We start from the raw sequence: 21,107 nt of genomic DNA, 5'->3' as shown, positions 1-21,107 counted from the left end.
GTTTCTGAGTCTGTTCTAATAACTTTTTGTGGAGAGGTATGCAACCTAAATCCTTTTGGTTGTCAGCGTGTATCAACCAGATACATACGTAAATTGAACTATTTTATTAATAGTTTGACCCAGCTCAAACTTTTATCCAACCGTATTTACTTTCGCAAACACTTCTTTTTTTTTTTTTTTCTTTGCAATTTATTCATCTTCTTTTCTAGATGTCTTCATCGCTTCTTTCAGATTTTCATTTTTCTATTTTGAAGCGATTCATTCTTTTCTTTAATCTCTTATCTCATCTTCACCATTTTCAAATAAGATTATATGAAACTACTTCATCTTCCTCATATTCAAGAATGTCAAGATCGTTCGAAATAATGATATTGACGTGATCTAAACGATCATTTACCATGATCAACACAGTCACTGAAATTCTCATAATTTAAAACGAACTATACGATCATGTTGGTATGATCTAAACGATCGCTTACCTTAGTTAACACGATCGTTTAGTATGATCAACACGATCGTTTGATTTGAAGTTTTTAGCAATAACTTACATTGAATTATACAATCACTTACCATAATCAACACGATAGTTTGTTATGGTTAACACAATTGTTTACATGGTCAACACGATCATTTAAATTTGAAGTCTTTTTTTCAATTGTTAAAAAGAACTATACAATCATGAATTATTATCTAAATGATAGTAGATCATTCATTTAGACTACATTACACTATCATTTAGAAGAAAATTACTCGTACGCGTGTGTGTGCGGTTAATCGCTTGTTCATCGAGGCATTATTTATATTTTCTATTGTAGGTCTGTGACTTTTTTTGGTCTTCAGAATTTTTCTATACAATGTAAATATTTTATCGATTTGTTATATTTTTTTAAAAAACCCCCTATTTTAGACCAGGTATAATTTTTTTATCACACAAATAATTATATACATGAAATATCATTTTTTTAAAAATATAATTAAAAGTATATGTTGCCCAATTTATACAAAATTAACTAGATTTTAATTTTGGTTTAAAAAGCTATCCATTTTTTTTTGTCATTTTGAGCGGTACTTTAGTTCACAATGAATTGTTAAAAATGTATCGTAATGGATCCCTTCATATATTCCATTCGTAAAGCTCCCTTTTCTGGAGATACAAAATTGGTTCTAATACAAAACATATAAACTGATACTTGCATGATTAAAATATTGACCACCAAGATGACACATACCAAAATATTACAAACTTATTTCTTATTTTTCATTTTTTTACATCGTTTTTATAGACTTTTATCACAAAAAGATCATTATTATTTTTTTCTTTATCATAATATGCTGACTTCAAATTGAAACAAACTAGTATTTTAATCTAAATTATTGAAAAATTTAGCAATCTATAAAAAGGAAAAAATAATCAAAATTTAAGGAAACATTAAGTTTAAATAAACAATGGAAGAAAATTTAGAAAGGTAATCTAATAATAATGATAATTTTAAAAAGGACTTTTTTAAAAATATATATATATATAACAAACTCATAAAATAGAAAGAAATGCTCTAGTCAGTTATTTTTCATTTTATATTCACAATTATTTTTATTAATAAGGTTTAGCAAATTTTATATTCACAATTATTTTTATTAATAAGGTTTAGCAAATTTTATATTCACAATTATTTTTATTAATAAAATTTAGCAAATTTTATGGACTAAATTATCGTTTATTTAAAATAAAAGATATATAGGAAAATTGGTATGCTATATTAATTATTTAATATTTTTCTTTTTATTGAATTTATTTGATTACATTTATGAGTGATCTAACTAATTATAGTATATATAACATACAAGAAGGAATGTTGTATTTTGAATTTAATTAACAAATATATTTTCTGTCCATTTTTTCTTCTTCTAGTCAAATCTAGTATTCTTTTGTCATTCATCTCTTAACGTTTTTATGTGAGTTCATATTTTTTTATCTTCTATATTTTTTCCAATTATCATTCTACATAACTGCTTTTTTGGTATCAAACACACATTGTAATGTATCATGAATTTTAGTTTATGAACAGATGTCTTTTCAAGAGTTACACAATAGTCTTATATCCAAGTTAGACATTTTTGTTAATATGGATAATCTAGATATATATCTCTGCTTAGGTCCTATATAATGTCTGAAAAATTACTTGCCTATTACCAATGATATCAATGTCAAATGAGTTTACCACATAATAACATCAAATGTGGACCGACATTGCTCTCATTATTGTTCACTTTGTTGTCTGCTTTGCTATTACTTTAGATTTTAGAGCTTCCAATTCATTGCCAATAGGCATCCATGCATATGGGGCCGTTTCTCTTTTCTTTTTTAATGTTGATATGTCAAAGATTTTTCCATTTTTGAAGTAAAAATCCATGACATGTTTTCAATGAAGGCTTTGTTGAAAAAATACTTGCAAGCCATTACCATTAGAGAATTTTCAATATTGTACTATTAAATAAGACAAGCAAGTTTTGATTGTGGTGTGCATATTTGAAGAATGTTTATGGTCAGTATGTGCTTCATGCTGTTTCAATGATGACAAATGTTTTTGTTTGTTACTAGGTTTGATGGTGAACATACATGCTCTGTAGATGTTTCTTTAATATATCACATGCAAACTACTTTTTCAGCTATCAAGGACCCAATAAAGAAGAAAATAAGAATATATAACAACCCTCAGACCAAGCTGAGGCCACTACTTCAACACAAAGACACTCCATTCAAATATAAAAGTTCGTAAAATCTATTTAAAATAGACACCAAAGAAACTTTATTCTGGCCCTATTTCAAACAAAATAAACGTTCAAAAGTAGCGTTTATAAAGTCATTAAGAAACAAACATGTTCTGAACATGAAACTCATTTCAATCATCAAAAACTTAACAAAAAAAGAAAAATAGTAAAAACGTTAAGTGGAAGCATTTTGAAAGAGTGTTCCCATATGATGATCACGAGTCCTTCTTGCCCACGCCGATTTACCTCTCGTATTACCTTTACCTGAAAAGTTAAACATGGAAAGAGTGAATATAAAATATACCCAATAAGAGATCCACTACTAGTCTCGTTAGGGGTAAAAATGATTAATGTCTTGTTAAGAGGTACCTTGCACCATAACAGTCTTGTGATCCTGTAGGACATACGTCAATCAGTCTAGTGATTCTAAAGGATGCACACATTAGTCTTGTGATCCCGAAAGGATGCACTCATCAGTCTAGTGATCGGTAAGACACTGTTCAAGGTACACAATCCTATATAGATAAAGTTAATAATTTTCTCCAATTCAGTCCAAACAGTTCATGGCATTCACATCAAAGTAGAATTAAAATTATCGACAATACTCCTTTACACATAGCGAGTAAAAAATAAACACACTAGTGCATAACATAGTCTATTCAATAGTGCGAGTCATCAATTAACATATTCAAATCTACATAATAGTTAAATCATCTCAGTTAAGTGTAATCCATCAACACCTTCAAATCTACTTATAGCAGTCAAGTCCTTTCAGTAATACATTCCAACTTCAATATAGGTTTCATTAGTAGAAAATCCCTTACCTCGAGATTAACAAAATTCCTTGGTTGAACTAAGGTTGAGACGAACCAACCTAAATATAAACAGAAAATCAATAACTTTTGCAATTAAATCCATCAATTCATCCAAGTGTGACTTTCTCAAACTTACCCAAGCAATGGAGACTTAAAACCCACTCCAATCTCGACGTGAATTCCAATAACTCAAATGCTACTTCTCCAATAGCAAAATCAATAAGAAAATAATCTAAATTTTTATTCCAATTTAATCTAAATTTAGTTCCTTAAATAACCCATGTGAAAACCCATAAAAAACTCACCAAAGAGTTGGCTTGGCTCACGCGACTCGACTAACATAGACAGATCCATGAGATCTGGGACACAACACAAATGTAGTTGCGCAGCTTGGTGAGGAAGAAGGAAGACGCGTTTGTCCAACTGGGAAAGGAAACTCGCGCTCGTGCTTAGATTTGAAGAAGACGCTCGAAAGGGAACTCAGAGTTGCAACTAATCGCTTGATTCAGATCTGGACGACGCAACATGGAGGCTTCATCTTTGGGTGACTGATAAGAAGCTTGCGGCGAAAGGAGGAACACCGACTTGACAGAGAGAACACTAGCGCGTAATATGAAAGAAGACAGGCTCAGACTCCTCAACGGCTTTCCGTGCGATGAACAGCGGCTGGACTTCAAATGACACAGAGAGACGTTGAGATGGGCGAATGACGAGAAGCAAAACTGAAGGATAGTGACGGAGAAGAAGTTGTAGGCGACAGTAGCTAGGACATTCAAATCGTGAAGTAGAATGAGAAAGGAGGGGCACGTGAACGAGTGAGGGAAAGGCAAAATTAATTATGATTGATAATAATAAGTATATATAATATCTTATTATTAATATTATTAAAATCTTACTAAAATATGACAATTTGGTTGAGAAAAATACCTCAAAATTTAGGGTGTTGCATTCTTCCCTCCTTAAGAAATTTTCGTCATCAAAAGTTCTAATCCTTGAACAACTATAGGTAACGAGCTCTCATATCATCTTCTCTCTTCCATGTAGCCTCTTCCACTCGATGATTTTGACACAAAACTTTTACTAAAGCAATTCATCTCTGATGAAGCATCTTTACCTCTCTAGTCAAAATTACAACTAGCTGCTTTACAGAGTTCACATTCTCATCAATTTTCAATGGTTTGTAGTCCACTACGTGAGACAGATTTGCCACGTAATTTCTCAACACCACAAGACCAATTTGCTCTAGAATAATCTCAAACGGTCCAACAAAATGAGGACTCAACTTCCCCTTTTTTTCAAATCGCAGAACACTTTTCATAGGTGCCACTTTCAAGAACATCATATCTCCCATATCAAATTCAAGATCTTTCCACCTCACATTAGCATAACTTTTATGTCTACTCTGTGTTATTTGCATACATGCTTTAATCTTCTGTATAGCTTCATTAGTAGACCCATCAATCTTTGCTCACTAACCTCAGCCGAACAAACAGGGGATCTGCACATTATCATACAGGGCCTTAAATAGTGTCATGCTAATAGTAGCCTAAAAGCTGCTATTATATGCAAAATAGAGTCCCAAATCACTAGAAACTGTAAAGCACAAGCTTGTAACATATCCTCCAAAATTTGGTTCAAACACTCAATTTTAGCATCAGTCTGTGGGTGAAAGGATGTACTGAATCTAACCTCGGGCCCATGACAATCTAAAATCCTTTCTAGAACTTGGAAGTGAAATGGGCATCTCTGTCAAAAACAATCGATACGAACACTCTATGCAGTCTCACAATCTCATTCAAATGTAACTATGCCCACTTACAAGCAGTATAAGTGGATTTCTCTAGGATAAAATGCGTTGATTTCGTAAGCCTGTCAACAACAACTCAAATCATTGTATAACCCTTCAAGATTCTAGGCAATCATGTAATAAAATCCATAGACACATTCCTCCACTTCCACTTTGGCACACTCAAAGGTTACAACAAACCTGCTGGTTTATGTCTTGATATTTTAACCTGTTGGCTGATAACGTGTATAAATACCGACTATTATAACTTATTTTATTAGAATAATGAGGTCAAAACGCATAAGAAGATGAACAAAACGCATAACTTACGTTGCAAATACATAAATATTTAGAAATACACTTTACATAAGCATTATGTCTGTTTTACGTGGTTTTCATGTCTAAATGCAGGATGAATAGAAAGGAAAAAACTAGAAGCAAATGAGACATTTCACGCAAGAACTACACGATGCGAACTCATTTTGTGATTAACATCATCAGGCGAGGAACTACGTCATCACATGAGGAAGGTTCACTCGAGGACAAAGAGTGGAAGTTTGAGATGATGTGACTCGCAATAGACACCTTTCGGCAAGCAGTGCTGACATGCTCAAAAGAATAGAAAACTTCCACATAAAGTTACTTATAAAAAGAACTCCACCTCTACCATATCAAGGGGGCCTACATGAGCCATAAGAGGTTAGAATAGACAAAAAGTGGGACCTGCATGGGCTAGCAACATAGAGAGTTGGTGGCAAGCTAAGAATTAACCTCACCACAATTTGTACAATACCCCTTCTTCTTCTCCGATCAGATTGTAATGCGAAAGCTTAGAGTTTGAGAAGAGAAGAGTTCATTCCTCATTCTCCCTAACTTGTAATTCATTTTCTTCCTCTTTCCATTTTACCATTTGTTTTACATTGTATTTAGTTATATTGCACATTGGCCGAAGGTCTTCATTCATTAACACAATGTATCTTTATACGTTTTTCAATCCATCATTTCTCGACTTCTCATATGTTAATGTGTTATTAGTAGTTAGGGTGTGATAAGTCTTCAATAAGGAGTTTAGCTTATAAGTCTCATCGCATTAGTTGAGCTATATCTATCGCCTGGCTAGTGTCATTCGTCAACTACCCGAGAGGGAAAGTAGCAAGGATAAGGCTAATGTGCACAAGAAGAAGTTCGGTAACAAACTTCACTTTCGCAAGATAACTTCTAACATTTGTATCTCGAAAGGCAAACAAGTGCGGACATTAGGCGTCAAGAGGTTGTTGTCCTTAAACAAGAAGTTCTATAAGTATTATAAGAGAAATCTTCTGGATACATCTCGCATAATCAAGCACAATCATTTGCTTTCCAAAAGGTCTAAACACTTCGAGAGAAGGTCGCTTTAATCATGGACTGATTATGCAAATTCCATCCATCGAAAATCTCGTATTGCTTAATCGCCTAATAACACGTAGACCTTCCTTCACCTTTCTCTCGCATACAAGTTAGTTCGCTCAATCTTCCATCTTGTCATAATTTATTCCCCTGTACATGAGTCTCTAGGTGTAAGTAAGTATTTTAGTTCTTTTTATATTATTTTAACTTAATTTTCATAATGCCTAAACGATAAGTAAGCCCTAGAATTAACATCTGCAAACGATTCCCTATGTTTGACCCTGGATCACCCAGGTAAACATACTGTTCGCTTGCAATTGGATGAGCAGTAGGAAAATTTGTACTCAACGAGGACTTAGCTATTATGCGATGAAGAGGTACATAGTGAGCATCTCACATGCTATGATCATGACTCGTGACCCAACATATAGAATTAGTCGCACAATATAAAAAGTTATGGTGAGCATCTAACTCGCGAAGAACCTGCTTCATGATGTATTGCAATTGCATTATATATAAAAGCAAAACAAATAAGCTCTAGTTTGTCCACACGCGACAACATAATCGCAAACCAACCAACCACTGGCACACCAGACATTTGAAGGGATTAAAGCCTTTGGCAGCAAAAGATTTTACGAGACCTTAGATCAATTTAATTGGAAACTTAAAAATATCGTACATTGGCAAAATAATACAAAACTAATTTTCTAGGGCCTATGCATGCTTTTAAATTAAAAGATACAGAAAATTACATAATAGAGTAACTTACTCTCATTGACGTCGTTGAATCTACAAATCATCGAATTGGGAACACCATAAACTTATCCAAGCAATGAAGACTCACTCTAATCTTGATGTTAATTGCAATTACTGAAATATTAGTTCTCCAATAGAACCTTCAATAAAAAAAGTATTTAAATTTTTATTCCAATTTAATCTAAATTTAGTTCCTTAAATAACCCATGTGAAAATCCATACAAACTCACAAATAGTTGGCTTGAATTAGCTAGAAAGAATGGTTGGCTCACTCGGCTCGACTAACATAGACAGATCGACTCAGATCTAGGACAACTCGAATGTGGCTGCACGACTTGGTGAGGAAGAAGGCAGATGCGTGCGTCTGGTTGGGAAAGGGAACTCACGTGTGTGGCTTAAATTTGAAGAAGACTCTCCAAAGGGAACTCGAAACTGCAACTGACCGCTTGATTTAGACCCGGACGATACGATGTGGAGGCCATGTCTTTAGGTGACTGACAGGAAGCTTGTGGTGGACGGAGGAACGCTGGCTTGACAGAGAGAACACCAGCGCGTGATCTGGAAGAAGACAGGCTCATACTCCTCGACGGGCTTTGCGTGCAACGAACAACGACTGGGCTTCGAATGACATAAAGAGGCATTGAGACGGGCAAACGATGAGAAGCAAAACTGGAGGATAGTGACGGAGAAGAAGCTGTGGGTGGTGACGGCTTAGGCATCCAAATCGTGAAGGAGAACGAGGAAGAAGGAAGGGGCATGCGAACCAAGTAAGGGAAAACACAATAATCATAATGATAATAATAATAATAATAATTAATTAAAATAAATAATAATAAATAGATAAATATATATATATATATATATATATATAATATATATATATATAAATAGTGACAAAAGACTATTAATGATAGAATACAAAATTTTACTATAACTTGTAAATATTTTAATTTATTTTGTTATTCTTAAAAATGCCCTTATATATGTTATCTTATTAATAATATTATCATTTCCTTTTATTTTCCTTTTCTTTTTCATTAGAAAACAAAAAATCTTTACCTTTTCTCCTTAAACTCCAACCAAAGTTTAATACCAAAAAATTCTTAAAATCTTAATAAAATATAATAATTTGGTTGAGAAAAATACCTCAAATTTTGGGGTGTTACAGTATATTTGGATTAGAGTTGAGCACTCATAAAGATAGTCCATTATATTCGTTGTGAGCATGATTTGAGCATTAGTTACTAAAAAGCTTGGTGTGCACTAGAGGTGTAAATAGGTTGGGTTGGAGAACATTCTCAACTCAACCCATATTTTTTAGTTGGTTGGGTTGGCAACTCGAATAGCCCAAATAATATTCCAAACCCAACTCAACCAATCCTAAAAATATGGGCTGTGACTTGGCTTGAGTTGTCTGATTGAGAAAGAGACGATGAATGCCAAAGATTGAGAAGGAGACAGTGAATGACAAAGATAAGAGGATTAGACGAGAGGAAGAGGGTGAGGAGAGATAAGGCACAACGTGAAGACTAAAGTTTAGAGAAATGTGGATGAAACGTGAGTCTGTGAACTACTTATTTTTCATTTACTAAATTAATAATATAAATATAAATATATAAACTTAATTAAATAAATATATAGGTTTTTTTTTCAAAAATAGAAAAAATTGACAAAATTTACATTTTATAGAACAAAACCACTAAAAGACAAAATTAATTACACTTGATTTTTTAATGAAGTGTAAATATTTTGTCAACTTTTCTATTTTTGACAATTTCCTATATATATATATATATGTATATCATTAATTCTGGTTGGGTTGTGTTAAATCAAAATTTTCAACCCAACAACTAAAATAAAAAATGAACTCATCCCTTATAATATGGGTTGGGTAGTCTGGGTTATTCGAATTGTCGAGTTACTCTATACCTCTAACGTGACATGAAGCTGTTTTGGATGAAGTTAGAGGATCTCCTAAAGACTCATACAAGATGTTGCCGGTATTTTTGCATACATGTTGAATTGGAACAACCCAAGGATGTTTGTAATATATAACTTTACAAAAACAATATATGTCTATGATGTCACATATTATACATTATTCTTTGTATCAATATATCCATTTTTCATGTTCATAGGTTCTATTACTGAATACAAGGTTGATGGTGAAGGTAGATTCCGCTATTTTTTTATGGCATTATCTGATTCAATTTCATGTTGACAACATTGTTGTCCTATTCTTTTTATTGATGGTATAAGTCTAAAAAATAAGTATAGTGGTACTCTTTTAACTGCTTTCGCACTTAATGCTAATGACCAGGTTTTTCTTTAGATTTTTGTGTTGTTGATTTTGAGAATGATTTGTCATGGATGTGGTTTTGCAACCAGTTAAATGGTAGGTGGAATAATGATGTTGTGATATAGTATCTAACAAACATAAGAGTATATGCAAAGTCATGCATAGAAGTAGTATTTTTCTATGTGTTACGTTGCATGTGCATAATTCATTTACTAAGGAACCTAATGTTGAGGTATAAAGAATATTGATATTGTATTTCACGCATGTGACAAAGCTTATAATGTAGTAGATTTTGAACATGAGATGCGTCTGTTGGATTCAAACGAGCAATGAAGATGTATGAGTCTAGCAAACAATTATACACACAATACTAACAAGTAAAAAATATTTTTCCAAACTGAAAATGTCGAAAGCAAAAGTCAAAACAATATCAGGTTCTACAAATCTAGCTAATTGAAGGATTTAGAAAATAAATATGATAATTTTGCCTAAAGGAGCAAAATTCACAGTTGATAACCCATTGTTCTCTAGTCAACAAAAAAGAAATCTACTGAGTTTTAAAGATATACGTCGCAATGATTATCATATTGAGACTAATAGAAAGAATGAAATAGAATATGTTTATATTATATCTTCCGTCTTGAATGAAAAACGTGTAAACTTTAGTTTCATGATTACACAATAAAATTCTAGCGTTGTATATAACAATAAGTGTTAAGATCTTTAAACTAAATGATTTTACAAATTAAATTTAGTTAAATAATAACATACCTTGATTCATGAATAATCTTCTTGAGGAATTGTGTTTCTCTCACTTGACCTTCTTTAGAACTTAATTAGATTTCTTGATGGGGGAAGAATGAACTATTTAATAAGGCAGTGGGAGGATCAATCCCTAAGGTTCTATATTATAGATATCATCTATTCATTTTTAATTAAAACATTATCTTTTTACCTAATGAATCTAATAAAATAATAGATTTAAAAGTGATAAAATAACATATAATGCATGTGGGCTACATTAATAATAATATTATATTTAAAATAAATCTAACATTCTCCCACTTGGCTCATTGACATTATTTACCATATACGTTCATAGACATAATGTACAAAATTAGACTTCATAACATATCATGTCAAGTCAAAGAAACTGCTAAATAATCATGCATGACAGTCATACATCATTGCATTAACATACCCCATTTCATGTATCACTGAAATAGTTCTTTTATTAACATGATCTATAATAAAGATAATCAATAATGATCCAACAATAAGTGTTTTTATCAAAGACAATGTCCTGTTTGGTTTACATAATTCATTTATGTATATACCAATCATAAGAGCAAAACCGTAAGATAAAATCAGAAATAATAAATAAATGAGCTCAAAGTCAAAGAAACTGTTAAAGAATCATGCATGGCAGTCATACATCATTTCATTAACATACCCCTTTCATGTATCACTAAAATAGTTCTTTTATTAACATAATATACAATAAAGATCATCAATAATGGTCCAACAATAAGTGTATTTATCAAAGATAATGTACTGGTTGGCTTACATAATTCATTTATGTATATACTAATCATAAGAGCAAAACCATAAGATAAAATTAGAAACAATTAATAAATGAGCTCAAAGTGTCAAATAACATAATATTGATTTCAATAATGATATCTACCAATGCCCATACGTTCAACATGATCATTGAATGTCTTTGGTGGGAATGCTTTAGTCAGTGAATCCACAATCATAAGTTTAGTGCTAATGTGTTCGACTGACACCGTTTTTTCTTAACTTTTTCTTGAACAACAAAATATTTTAATTTTATATGTTTAGCATCTTTAGAATAACTGTCGTATTTTTATAAGAAAATTGTTGCATAATTATCACAATAAATTCTTAGTGGCTTGACAATACTATCGATAATTCCAAGTCTTGAGATAAAGTTCCACAGTCATAAACCATGAACTATAGCCTCAAAACATGCTACAAATTTAGCTTCCATAGTGGATGCAGCGATAATAGACTACTTTGCATTTTTTCATGAAATTGCCCCATCAGCTAATAGGAACAAATAGCCAAAATTAGATTTTCATGTATCCACACATCTAGAAAAATCTGAATCTGAATGTGCAGTCACCTCAAGATGATCAGATCTCTTGTAAGTAAGAATATAATCATTTGTTTCTTGCAGATACCTTAAAACTCAATCCTCTCCATCTCCACCGGCCTGGTGGTTGCGGTTACGGTTGCTGTTAGTGGTGACATTATCCATTTTGAAAAGAAAAACAAAATTTTGAATTTCAGCTTTTCGGACATGACTCTGCTCAACGCTTCATCTCCAATGAAAAGATGAGAAGGCAGAGAGCTTCGTCGAAGAATGGCCACTATTGCTATTGATTTCAAATTTGGGAAGAGGAAAAGTGGCACGAGGAAGAGAAATGGATAAAAGAGGAAAGCACGCGTGAGGATTGAGGAAGAATGAAAGAGACAGGGACCCTTAGGTTTAACCTAATTATTTCTAATTTTTATTAAATAAATAATAAACTACATAATATACATATATTTATATATTATATTAACTCGAGTTGAATTGGGTTGAACCGAATGTTTTAACTCTCAACTTGAGACCCAACCCAACACAAAAAATTAAAAATTTTCAACTCAACCCAATCCATATTTTCACCTAACCTAACCCGACCCATATACTATGGGTTGGGTAGTCTAGGTTGTCGGGTTTACCAGAATTATTCTTACACCCCTAGTATAACCTTTGCCAACAAGTCTAGTCTTGGATCATTCGATATTGCCATTTGAGTCACGTTTGGTTTTAGAGACTCATTTACAATCATCTCTTTTACTTCCTTTAGGCAATTCTACGAGAACCTAGGCTTCATTATCATTCATAGATTTTAACTCTTCTTTCATGGGATCTATCATTTTCAATACTTAGGTCAAATTCTGACTCATGTAAAGAAACCACATAGTCATCATAAATAATTGATCTTCTTGGTCTTACAAATCTTCTTAAATCTATTTCTTGTGGTCCCTCAATTACAGATTTATTTGTTATAACATCATTATGTGGTGTTTGACCATTAGTTTATTTTTCTGGTGGATTGTTAACAAAGTCAACAACTACAGGAACAACAACTTGAAAAGAAGCACTAGAAGAAATTTAGCCTTTAATGTTGGTTGGCAACCAACATCTTTGCTAATGTTATTAAAGGCCTTTAATGTCAGGTTAGCATTTATGTCGGTTTAAAAATAACATTAAAAGTTTCTTTAATGTCAATTTTAAACCAACATCTTGATAGTGTTATTGAAGCTCTTTAATGTCAGTTGGCTTTGATATCGGTTTAAACACATTAAAGAGGCCAATAATGTCGATTTAAAACCTTGTTTTTAGGTACATTTTTACAAATTTATTTTTATTTAATTGTTGCATCATTGTCTATTTTTTATAAACCGACATTGGGTCCGTGTAGATAAATGTTTTTTTCTCACGCCAACAAATCAATAAAATTAATATTATTTTAGAAACTATAATATTTGTCTTTTACATTTGGATACACAAAATGAAATCTTAATATGGTGTTTATATATACATTCTACAACAGTACATGAAAAAATATCCTAATACAAGACTTAAATAGAAATCCTAAAAACGTCTTTACAGTCTTCAACCTTTAACGATTTCTTAGCTTTCTACCTGGTCACTTGACTTTTACATGATTTCTTAGGGATTCCAAGCTCGATCTCGCATAGTTCTTCTCATGCCATCATGAATTAGTGTTGCTTCAAATTGTTTTTTATAAAATATGAATAACTCTCGTAGTACTATTAGAAATTTAGAATAAAAACAAGGAGGCAACATGAAAAGAGAACTAACTTCCAATATCTCTCATTGACGTCGTGTATATGGATGCAATGGAGTTCGAGAAGGCTGCATTGGAGTTTCACTTCCCATACCATGTCTAGATGCATCAATGCTACGTAACAAACATTATAGAACCTTGAAATAACAAACAAACAAAAACATATTAGTTATGTATTATATCTTATACTTACCGATGGGCACTACAAGAAAACAGGTCTATGACGACAATTATTTTCTATCGGGAATAAAATCTGTGACAGTTATATACAGGCATGGAAAGTCATTCCATGATAGTTTTCGAAAACTGTCGCAATAAGTTTTTTCATGAAAGAAAATAAATGTTGTTACTATTTTATGACAACAAATAACTGTCATATTTTGTATTATGACAACAAATAACTGTCATATTTTGTATTATGACAACAAATAACTGTCATCATTTGCGTATTAACGACAGTTTAAAAATATCGCAAATTCGTTTATTATGACATTTTTTAAATGTCTAGGATATGTAAATCGTGATAGTTTTTTTAGAAATTAAATGTCATTGTTTTGCTATTGACGACATTTTTTCCTATCAAAATATAGGGCAATTGTGACAATTTTTCTTCAAAAAAATGTCATTGTTTTAATATTGACGACAATTATGGAGTGTAACGAATTCATTAATTATGACATTTATTTCCTATTGCAAATTCTTCAATTACTATCTTTTTTTTCCTGTTCACGTTGTCGCTCTGCCATTACACGAACCATTTGAACAACAATAATGTTATAATACATAACACCCATATAGAAACAAATGGTCAACACTTTAATATAATACACTATAATACACTTTGTAATATTCGTATATTTCCAATCAAATTTGAACAATTTACAAGTATGAAATTACAGCCCTTAATCAAAACTAGTGTAAATACCATCATAATACATATAACTAACCGTTAATTCTTCACCTTTGAAAATATTCTTTTTGCTTGAAACATGGTCGAATCCTTCATTTCTAAAAAATCCAAAAAGTGTTATATCAATCAATTGTTCCAAGTACATACCAAAAGATTGACAATGACCAATTGGTCTAAAGTTTAACAATGGGGGTCTCAAACATCAAAATCAACAGCTTAACAATTATACAATCAATATGAACTATAAGTAGATAAAAAAAGAAGACAAGAAACATTATTACAAGTTGCAACATGAAGACACTAAAGTCGCATGGATAACAACATCTAATTTCTCGATAGGGTCATTTACGTTACTCCAAATTCCTAACAAAGAATGTAACAATCTAACAACATGAACATTTACTGATGAGAAAATGATGCACAAGTCTTCCATAGAAATTACCATTACCTTGAAAACAACTGTCAGCAGCATCACAATATGCTATTAATACAGCCTCAAGTACTTCTAAACTGAAGCACAATTTCATATTTCTATATTAGTACTCAAGGTAAAGACAGTTGAAGAGGAGAAAAAAGAATGAAAGAATGTGAAAAACAAGTATGCAACAAGAAATTCTATTTATTCTTTTCTTTTTTCTTTAAAAATATAAAAGTAAAAAAAGGTGTAGTAAAACCTTTGCTTTAGTCTAAGTCCTTGTTTGAGAATTGAGATGCTTTTACTTGAAACGTTTATAACGACGAATGTTCAAATATTGAACGTCACTTAAACTTTGGTTTCAAATTATTTTATAACAAATTAGACAACAAGAATATGTTAAATTTTCTTTTCAAATCAATAGAATGATGATGGAAACGATAGACATGCGCAGCGAAATTAGGATCAAATTTTTACTCTAATTGCAACTAAACTAGTTTAGTGATTAACATTGATAAAAAAAAAACCCTAAAATTATAACAAAGATAGGATTCAAAGAAAAACCTCACCTTTGATGCTTTTCCTTTTTTTGTAATCTCCTCACGTGCTTTTCACGATCTCCTCACGAAATTGAAGTCAGGACTACCACTAGTGTTGACCTGCTATTCTCCTAACTTAGAATCAGTTGTGGGACTCAAAAATGGTGGAGGAAATAGAGAGAGATGAGATTCTTTGGAGGAACCTAACCTTTAGGTTTTACTTTTTTTGTTTTGATGTTCCAAAACTAAAACTCAAATGAAAAGAGTTCTTAGTTTTATTTTGTAATTCTCAATTACAAAATTAATTTTCAATTTCAAATTCAAGAGTCATTTCACCTTTTCATAAAACTTGTTTACAGGTAAACTACATGCAAGAGCTTCCTTATCTCACCACTTGACATTCTTAGTGTGATAGGTGTCTTGTATGCAATAAGCCACTTAATACAACATGCAAGTGATAAGCTTGTCAAATCTCAACAAGTGTTATTATTTAAATTAGTCTAAGGGCAATATGGTAATTCAACATTTAAATCAAATTCAAAGTTTGACTTTTTTCACTCCAAAGTCACATTTTGACTTTTAACCATTTTGTTCGTCTTGACTAATTTCAACCTCCCAAGCATGAATCCGTATTTATTTTTCCAAAATTTAAATCACATTTGAATATAAATTCGATCAAAGTTTGATTTTTCAAAGTAAAAGTCAACATTTTGATTTTTACTTCTTTGACATTTTTCATCAATTCCGATCTTCCAAATATGAATCCATATTCATATTTAAATCACATTTAAACATGAAGCTCTATCTTAAGTTATAACCGATGACTATATCAGATATATTTGTCAGTTATATCTCTTTACCTAATTCAAACAATTCGGATTATTCCATCATAATGTTATAAGTTTATTCCTTATGACCTAGCGTGGGAACCTAATGGACCTATAGATCATGGGATCGAACGATCTGAGATTAACTGGCTAAACTCTTTAAACCGAGTTAATCAACCTTCATTAACTAACAGTTCATTCCACTAAAGGCTCGTTATTGAACTCCTCTCACTATAGATATATTTGTGTCCATGTGATATGACCATGATAAGTAAGTTAATTCTTTACAGGTTGTTCACAATCTCGGTTGGGTCAAAGTACCGTTTGACCTCCGACATTATATATTTTCTCCTTAAGTCCCACTGATCCACTATTGAATAATTGGTTTAAGGTCCAATCTTTAAATCGAATCCCTCTCGGACCAATGAGAGGGTGGGGCCCCTTGTTCAAGACCTAGATTCAGTCCTTAAGGAACAACCTATCTACTAACCCTAGAGTGAATAGGAGTGAATTTCGTCTTGCACCCTATGTCCCTAGCTATCCACCTAATCTTACTTCTTAAATGGGAGGCTTATTGGGCCAGAGTCATTGAGCTGCTCTCACTTATGCAGATCTAACGATAATTTCGTGTGAACAAAAGTTCATAGTTAGCTCAGGATTAAGATTAAATTACATTGGATATCTATAAATGAAATAGTCAATTTTACAAAGTTGGCGGTGTTATAACTTGAAAGCGACTATCTCATGGTTCTAGTCTTATGTAAACTCTTTACATAGGATACCCTCACTTCCATGTCTCTACATGAACGATTTAAGATCACATCATTTGTAATAACTACAAAGTAGGCCGCATCAATAGTATCTTCGGAATAAGACGCCCAACCTTATCCATATACTATAGACCATTTTTAGGCTATGACTCAAACTTGATCCACTTTTATGTCTGTACATAAAGTTCAAGTCTACATAATAGTCTCAGAACATTAGTTTTTTGGCTTTTAGATTATAGTATCAATAAGACGATTTTATTGAACATAATTTTGAATACAAACTATGAGTTTTAGGACATAAATTCCAACAAACTCCCACTTGGACTAAAACTCCTAGTGAATCAAACAATGTTGAATTTAATCAGGAGAGACCAATATACATATGAGTACAATAAAAATATGAATATTTTAAACTAGGGCACAAGCCCAATAAGTCTTCCACTTGTCCTAGTTTACAAACTTCATAAACCTAAAACTCTTTTAGGGGATCTTCATACACTTTAGCCATGAAGGACTTTGTAAACCAAAGTAGTCATAATATGCTCAACAAGTATCAGGGTTACTACAACGTACTACTACGATGTACAATCACCCAGATAAGGTAGTACAATTTTACTTTACGCTTCTTAACACTACTGCTCTTCCATTTAGAATGAATATTGATTTCGATGTAGACTTTCTAGCAGCTTTAGAAATTAGTATCATCTAGTAAAGATCAAATCCTTAGCACTATAAATAAGCACATAGTCTTTTGTTGTTTAAGTTGTTTTAGAATATTCTTAACCGCACTATCCAGTGATCACGTCCATAATTGGACTGATACCTACTGACCATCCCTACTGAGTAGCAAATGTCAGGTCCAGTACAGAACATTGCGTCCATCAAAACTCCTAACAAAGGAAGCATATGGAATATTTCATATCCTCAACTTCTTGAGGTGTCTTAGAAAATTCTACCTATAAACAGACAAATGAATTCCATGTTTGTACGACAACAAACCCTTTTTGGAATTCTGCATCTTATATCTAGACATAATTTCGTCTTTATAAGATACTTGAGACATGCTAGTGTTCTGTTCTTGTAGATCCAAACAATTTGGATTTTGAGAATAGATTGCGCATTTCCAAATTTTAAAACTTAGCTAGCCATTTCTTAAGGTTAGATAAATAATCTACATCATTCATTGTTCCTTTTTGCAAGTCAATGGATCCTCTAAACCACCATCAACTATGACGATTTGATTTACGATAAAACCAAGTAATGCTCAGATTAATGAACAACCCTCCCACTACATCGAGGCTCTCTCAACTCTTGAGAAGGATGTGATTGACCAGATTTTCAAGTTTTATGAACTACTTTAGTTGATGAACTAGGTATATCGGTTAACCTCTTTGGAAATTCTATTCAATATTAATTTACTACGTGGTTTGATGATTACTGATGAGGTTTTCCTCAAGAATGTGAGATTTGTCTAAGGATAATTTCGTTTGAATAGAAGTTCATAGTTTACTCAAGATTAAGATTAGTTACATTGGATATCTATAAACAAAATAGTAAGTTTTACAAAGTTAACGATGTTTTAACTTAAAAGCAACTATCTCATGGTTCCAGTCTTATGTAAACTGTTTACATAGTATGCCCTAGTTCCATGTCTCTACATGAACGATTTAGGATCACATCGTTTGTACTAACTACAAAGTAGGTCGCATCAATAGTATCTCCCAATAAGGCGCCCAACCTTATCCATATACTATAGAGCATTTAGGCTATGACTCAAACTTGATCCACTTTTATGTTTCTACATAAAGTTCAAATTTCCATAATAGCCTTGGAACATTAGTTTATTGGCTTTCAGATTATAGTATCAATAAGACGATTTTAATGAACAAAATTTTAATACAAACTACGAGTTTTAGGACATAAATTCCAATAAATGAGGGTTTAAGATTTATCAAACTATTGAAAATAAAAGATTTACCAAACTTTGACGAGTGTGTGAAGGGATAACGTCGACAACAATAGGAGAAGACAAAGTTGGGAACGGGCAGAGGAGCTACTATGGTGAGATGAGGAGTTAAAGACATGGAGGGAAAATCGTAGGGGAGGCGGCTGTGTACAACAATTGTGGTAGAAAAGGTGAAATCGTGGGTTGTGTATGCGGTTGTGGGAGAAGGAAGAGAAATCATGTGGGGAGGGGGGTGGGAATTGGAAAAATTAAAATTAGGGTTTTTTTAAGAAAACAACTTTATGCTGATATTTTTTGTGTCAGCATTTATATAAATATTTTATTGACAAAAATATGTAAAACAGTATATGGGTTTTTTGGTTTTGAAACTTATACCGACATTTTTTTTAGTCATCATATATGTATATATTTTGCGTCGGCATAAACATGTAAAAAAATGTACGAATTTTTCATTTTTAAAACTTGTGCCGACATTTTTTTTCGTTGCCATTTGTATAAATCTTGCATCGACATGAATATGTATGAAAATGTATCGATTTTTCTTTTTTAAAACTTAAGCTGACATTGTTTGCGTCGTCATATGTTCAAATCTTGTGTTGGCATAAATATGTATATAAAATGTATGGATTTCTAAAATTTTACCGACGAATTAGATTTTCGTCGGGATAAACACGTTTTTGGCCGCGTAAATGATGCATCGAGATTAAAAGTGTTGGAATTGTCAAAAAAATTTGTAGTGCAAGAATATCGAAGAAAGATAAAAAAAATTGAGGATAATAATGAGATTTCAATAAACTATGTCATAATAGGAAAAAATGGAACTGAACTAATGTAGTTGTTGGTAACATTTTTGCGTATAATGTTGTTCTTAATATTATATTTGAAAATGAGGATCTTAAACCAAAATATGTTGAAGAATGTTGATAGATAAAATATTGGCTTTTATGGAAAGAAGCAATTAAGGCAGAATTAAATTCACTTTCAAAATGTAAAGTTTTTGAACCACTAATTTAAACACCAGAAAGTGTCAAACCTATGAGATATAAATGAGTACTTATGAAAAAGGAAATAAAAATAATGAGATCATAAGATATAAAGCAATATTAGTTGCACATAGCTTTTCATAAAAACCTAGTATTGATTATGAGAAGATATATTCTTCGGTGGTGGATATAATCACAGCATTGGAATTTTTAATTGGTCTGACTGCATGTGTATAGAAATCACAACATATTTATATGGATCATTTGATAATTATATTTATATGAAAGTCTCAGAAAAATTTAAGATACCTAAAACATATAAATCAAGTTCCAATGAACTATATTCAGTAAAGTTACAGATATCACTATATAGATTAAAACAATCTGGAAGAATGTGGTATAATCGTCTGAGTGGATATTTTTTGAAAGAATAACATCAAAATAATCGAATATGTCTTTGTGTTTTTATAAAGAAATCACACTAAGGATTTGCTATTGCAACTAAATATAATTGGAACTCTTAAAGAGCTTTTGAAAGCAATAAAATATCTTAAGAAAGAAATCGAGATAAAAATCTCATATAAACAAAAAAATTTCCTTGTTGGCTTGCAAATTGAGTATTTAGCGTATGAGATAGTTGTTCATTAGTGATCAACTTATACATTCAAGTTTTTAACATATTTTATATGAATAAAACAAATTCATTAAATATTCCAATGCAAGTTTGTTCTTTAGATCTAAAGAAAGATATATTTCGACTTTGAGATGATAATGAAAAAGTTATTAGTTTAGAAGAAGTACCATATCTCAATGCAATTGGTGCACTTATGTATCTTGTTAATAATACAAGACCATATATATATATATTACATTTTTATTATATTTATTAGCTAGATACAATTATCTCCAACAAAAGACATTGGATGGAATTAAGTATGTATTTCGTTATCTCTGACGAACAATTGATAAGAATTTATTTTATTTAAATAAATCAAATTT

At 31.7% G+C, this 21,107-nt stretch overlaps 1 long non-coding RNA gene across 1 annotated transcript; it reads right to left on the bottom strand.

Annotated features, from left to right (window-relative positions):
• Positions 1 to 3,254: 3,254 nt before the first annotated feature.
• LOC116405021 lies at positions 3,255 to 4,026 on the bottom strand. Its single transcript, XR_004218077.1, has 3 exons — positions 3,721 to 4,026; positions 3,594 to 3,643; positions 3,255 to 3,284 (listed from the first exon to the last, which is right to left on the bottom strand). It is a non-coding gene; the product is annotated as an uncharacterized LOC116405021 (long non-coding RNA).
• Positions 4,027 to 21,107: the final 17,081 nt, after the last annotated feature.

This window comes from Cucumis sativus, chromosome 7, assembly GCF_000004075.3.
Source record: "Cucumis sativus cultivar 9930 chromosome 7, Cucumber_9930_V3, whole genome shotgun sequence".
Classification (NCBI taxonomy): Eukaryota; Viridiplantae; Streptophyta; class Magnoliopsida; order Cucurbitales; family Cucurbitaceae; genus Cucumis; species Cucumis sativus.
The sequence above is the reverse complement of the archived record's forward strand: the minus strand, read 5'-3'. Positions and strand labels throughout refer to the sequence as shown.